This window comes from Pygocentrus nattereri, chromosome 5 (assembly GCF_015220715.1).
Source record: "Pygocentrus nattereri isolate fPygNat1 chromosome 5, fPygNat1.pri, whole genome shotgun sequence".
NCBI lineage: Eukaryota > Metazoa > Chordata > Actinopteri > Characiformes > Serrasalmidae > Pygocentrus > Pygocentrus nattereri.
In genome coordinates this window covers 21,319,660-21,325,659 of record NC_051215.1, presented here as the reverse complement: position 1 = coordinate 21,325,659, position 6,000 = coordinate 21,319,660, and positions in this window count along the sequence as shown.

The following is a 6,000-nucleotide window of genomic DNA, read 5'->3' as shown; positions in this document are numbered from 1 at the left end:
GACAGTGTCATAAAACAAATACATTTGAGTAAATAAACATTGCATATTTTACTGAGTACAAGTGTTAAAGTGAAACCCAACTGATCACTCAAAATTTCTGCAAAATGAATTGGTTAAGATGTAAACAGAGCAGTTCAGAGTGGTTTGGTGTGAAACGTTCCATTCTAGGAAAACTTACTGAGTCAGAACTGTTCATAGTGGTGGTAATAGGAACCAGACGTCTTTGAGAGTTTAGTGCAGGTCTGTTCAAAAGTGTGGCTCCAAGGCCAAAGTCACATGTGCCAATGTTAGAAGGTTAGCATAACCTTGAGACCTTCCCTCTGGATTTCTACACTTAATTTATTAAGTTTTTAATATAAATGTATTTTAATAACAAAATATAGAGTAATATTTAAAATACATTTAGAAAAACTTGATTTTGAGCCTGACTAAATTTTTTTATTGTATACTATTTTGTTTTTTTTGGCCCATCACAAACATTGTGCAACCACCCCACCACCACCACCACCACAACAAATAAATAAATAAATAAATAAATGACTGAATGAATAAATAAATTGCGTACCTCTAGTTTGTAATGTTTAATGTAAAGTTCCTGCATTAAATGGTTGTGAATTGATGCCTGAGACTTTCTTTTGTGATAGTTTCGGGAAAGTTTGGGCCCAAAATGTATATATTTGTAATCTATTCATATGGATGGGATATATGCAGGGTGTTGTGAGGCAAAATAGTCCCCAAAGAAACCTGACTTTTTCAGATTTATCACTATTTTACCATTAACATTACATATAAAACTCAGAAGACACATGTAGGTTCACCGGTGGTTTTAGATAAGGTAAATAAAATGTGTGTATTTGTGTTGTAGTCATTGAAAATGCTCAACTAAAAAACTATACACAATAATAACAATAGAAATGTCATGTTTATTAAAATTACCCAGAGGCCTCCAAGAAATTTACATTTACATTTACAGCATTTAGCAGATGCTCTTATCCAGAGCGACTTACAAGAAATCTGACAGTCTAGATCACCCATTCATATATTGTATTGCCAGAGTGCTTGGTCCCCTACATTGCAATCAGAAACATCAAAGTCAGAATTAAAAGACTGCAATTATCTAAAGATGTGCAAAGATATTTTTCTGAACCCGTGACCTGCCAGGTTACATTCCTCACCATGGAGACACCTGCGTCATCTGCGATTGTGATGGAGCACAATATGAACTGAGTTTATGAAAAAAACATGAACAAAGTTTAAAAGTCAGTATCATTGTAAACTTTTCTGGTTTTCTTTTTTCTGCTCTTTTGCTGTTCCAAAGTTCCAAGTTTTACCATTTAAACCGCATGCATGATTGTGAGTGCTGCATGTTCACGTATCCTGTGTGTCAATCATCAGTTTTATCATAAGATGTCTTGAGCAAGAGCCATTTCAACATGAACAAGAGCCTTTCAGATATCTGCTTAGAATAGGTTCTTCAAAGGTTTTTTAGCCAAGAAAATGGTTCTATCATTCTTAGAAATGTTGGACAGTAAATGTAATTAGTTCCTGTACTTAAGTAGTTTTTTTTTCGTGTATCTGTACTGAAATTTTTTCATTCTGGGCGACTTTTTACTTTCACACCACTACATTTCAAAGTCAAATATCTGACTTTTTCCTCCACTACATTTTGAGAAATCTGTCGTTCCTTTTGTTTTCTGTCTGTATAAAAATGTAACATGTCAAACGAAAGAAGCGCAAAACAAGAGCACCAATCAGGGCACAGCGGTCACTTTGTTTTCAGCTTGTTTTGACCTGTTGGTCATACCGACCCAGTGCAGCACACAATTCAATGTCAGCACAGCAGCGTAAAATTTTGGGAGAGTCTGTTCAACATAAATGATGAACTAACCTAACTTTGTGTAAATAGAGCACAATATAGAAATATGTCCACATATGCAGTCGTGACTGACGCATCTTTTTTCTGAATTTATACAAACACCATTTCATTTTATAGTAAATTAGTTTTGGCTAGAAGTAACTGGAGTAATATTTTACCTTGGGTGTCTCTACTTTAACTCAAGTACATGGTTTGTGTACTTCATCCACCGCTGATGCTCAGTATGTTTATATGGTCCATGGCATGGTGAAATCGTTCTTCAGATGGAAGGACATGGCACAAAGGGTTCTGTTACTGTTATGAACTCTTCTTGGTGCTATAACTATTTCAAAAAGGTTATATATGGAATCATATACAACACATTCCCTTAATGTGAAGAACCATTTAAGTGTGCAAAGTGTTCTTTGAGTATTCATGATTCTCTATAGAACCCATTTTTCTTTACTAGAACCCTTGAAACACTATTTTCGTTTAAGTATATAGAGAAGCAATACTGTTCAAGGCCAATTAAAGAGCTAGACAGATACAGGTAACTATAAAAATAAAGGATTTTTTTTTATTTGATAATACTAGATAATAATGACATTAGCATTTTGTTCATAACTGTTTTTAAAGGTAAATGGATACAGATACATAGCAAAATATAATATGAGATGAAATAGCATTGAGCACAAAAAGGTGATAAAAGAGAAACAATAAAAGAGAAATATGAATTTGAATGTCACACGTTAAAGGTGAATTCCACCAAAATTTCCACATAATTAAATGGTCAAGCAGTAAACAGAGTCATATGGAGTGGTTTGATGTGAAATGAGTCAGAACTGTTCACAGTGGTGGTGATAGGAACCAGACATCCTCCTCTAAAAGCTCCCTCACAAAAGGTTGTTATATTATTGCCTGATGTCTGAGACATCATTATATATAAAGTTTTGAGAAGGTTTTGACCCTAAAGTGTATTTTTAAGATCTGTTCATGGTAGAGATGTACATGCAGTTAGCCCTCTGCTGCATGCATTGGTAAAATATTAAAATCACTTTTCTTGCATAAATTTGATCAAATTAATACATTCAAAAACCTATTTTTAAATAATAATGTGTGCCTGGGTCTTTTTGGGGTATGTTGCCTTGAGGCAACATTATGCAACAATGGGAAGAAATGATAGTCGAATTCAGTGAAGTGGTGAGACCTGGCTTGTGACTGGCTAAATCCACTCCACTGCTATACAGTGTTGCTTCTAGGCAGCAAACATATTTTTGCAAATTCTCATAACAAAACAAAAAGAGGAGACTTCCAGTATGGCGATGTAAGGGGAGGATGTGCATGTGAGGAGCTCCAAATATCACTTTCTCTTTTAACTTTTATTATCATGAAATTGATGCCTAAAAACCTCATAAACTAAAATATAAATCCTTCATTTGATATACACTGATCACGATGAGCAATGTAAAGCAGAAAGCACAGAACACCCAACCTCCAGTGACCAGGGCCTCCACCAGCCTAGCAAATTATCAACCATGGCGGCCCCAGCCAGAATAGGTCAAGGTGAGAGCAAGCAGCCAGAACCCTTCTAAACTGATCAACTAGTCGCCGAACTCCCAGACATCGTGCTGGAGTACTAGAAGACAACAAAGTCTTAATTCAGAACTCTGTTAAACCAGTGCAAAACACAGTGGAAGCACTGAGCGACACAGTTAACTCCTTTAATGGGCACCTCACTGCAACAGAAGTCCTTGCGGGTGAAAACTCAGAGAAGCTCGTGCAGGACGAGACCACCATGACAAATTTGCAAAAACAAAATGTTACATTGCTGGACTGCCTGGACGACTTAGAAAACAGATAGCGCAGATCCAACCTCTGCATTATAAACATTCCAGAAGGCAGTGAGGAAGACCAAGACCCAACACCGTTCATCTCAGGCATGCTTATGGGGGTTTTGGGAGATGAAGTGTTTGATACGCCCCCAGAGCTGGAAAGAGCCCACTGCTCACTTGTGCCAAAACCAAAAGCAGACCGACCTCCTAGACCATTTGTTGTGTGTTTTCACCGGTACAAGGAGAAGGAAAAAGTGCTTAGATGGGCAAGAGAGCATGGAGTAACTTACAAAGGAGGTGCTTTGAGATTGTACCCTGATCTGAGTGCGGCCCTGTCAAGGAGACGCGCAGCATACAAAGAGATTAAACACCTCCTGTTTGAAAGGAAGGTTCGCTTCCAGCTGCTGTACCCAGCTCGTCTACAAGTGAAACTTGGCAAGGAGACCTTTACGTTTGATACCCCAGAAGGAGCTCTGGCGTTCTTCAATGAATGATTCACTCCAGCTAAATGAGGTCATCACTGTCAGGTCTGATTGGTTTGGCTGAACGGTAAACTGAACTACGTTACTCAAACATGGAACTAGCAGCGAACTGTTGGCTGCGAACTGTTACCTGAAGACTGTTAGCCTGCTACTTGTAAGACCTTGGACTGGCTTACTTAAACGATCAACAAGCACTGATAGATTTCACAGGTATTTGGTCTCCTCCATAGTGAAAAGTTTCGACTGTTGATAATATTGGGAGTTTCTATAGCATTGTGTGATTTCATATTATAGCCTGCAGTTAACCAAATCTTGTTACGTTAACATAGGCATTAATTATGTGTGTTATATTGTTTTCTGTTTTTGTGTATTTTTACTGGTCTTTTTAAAATTTTGCCTGATATCTTATGGTCAGGTCAACATCAGGTATTCAGTCACTTCATTATCTCCAAAACGTGTATATATGGATAGTAAGGTGAACACCAAACTAATACGGGAAGGGGCTGCTACTCGATTTGTCAGTTGGAATGTGAAAGGCTTAAACAGTCCTGTTAAAAGAATAAGAATTTTTACATATCTTAAAAACTAAATTCAGAAGTTATATTTCTACAAGAAACACATCTGCATAATATTGACCACAGCAGACTTAAAAAACCTTGGATGGGGCAGATTTTTCATTCTTCTTTCAACACTAGACGTCGGGGTGCTGCCATCTTGGTACATAAAAAGGTATTATTTTCAGCTCAGAAAATAATTTCTGACCCACAGGGGAGATTTATTATTATGGCTGGATTGCTTCCTGTCCTGTCCTCCTACTGAACATACACGCTCCTACCTGGGATGATGTTAATTTTGCTAATAAAATAATATCTCTTGTACCGGATATAAATTCATATCGTCCAATTTTTGGTGGAGACTTAAAATGTGCAATGGACTCTGTACTAGACCGCTCCAACCCTAAAATATCTACTGCATCAAAATTTGCGCAGACATGGTCAACATTTTTGTCCCAGATTGGTTGCATTGATCCATGGTGTGTCATCTACCCTGATAAAAAGGCCTTCTCATTCTTCTCTCATGTCCACCATTCCTGCTTGAGAATAGATTATTTTTTGTAGACAAGTCCCTCCTTCACTGTGTTAGAGATGTAGCATATCATGCTACAGTAGAATCTGACCACTCCCCTCTGTCTTTGGATATAATGATCCACTCAACCCCTAAATCACGCATTCCTTGGAAATTGAATACAGCATTAACATCCAATGAGAATTTTTGTGTGTCAATTTTGGCGGCGCTGGACAATTTTATACTGGAAAATAAATCTGATCTAACTTCTCCTTCAATTTTGTGGGAAACTCAGAAAGTAGTTATCAGAGGGGAAATAATTGCTTTTTCTTCGGTGCTCAACACAGACAAAACATTTGAGCAAAATCAACTACTTAGTGATATAAACAAGACAGATCAACAATACTCAACTTCCCCCTCTCCAGATTTATACAAAGAACGGATTAAGTCACAGTATAATCTACTGTCTACAGACAAAGCAGAGCAAGCCCTTCTTAAATTACATGGATATATTTATGAAAATGGGAATAGAGCAAGTCAACTCTTGGCACAACAGTTAAAGGCCAGATCAGCGGCGCAGCTTATCCCTCAAGTTTGTGGTGCGAGTGGTGATATTGTTAAAGACCCAACACAAATACCATTTTCAAAGAGTACTATATGAAACTTTACTAATCAGAAGCCCCTTAAGACCATTCAGAAATGATCACCTTGGAAGATCTAAAAATCCCTGAATTAGATGAAACAATTCGAGCTCAACTAGAGGAGC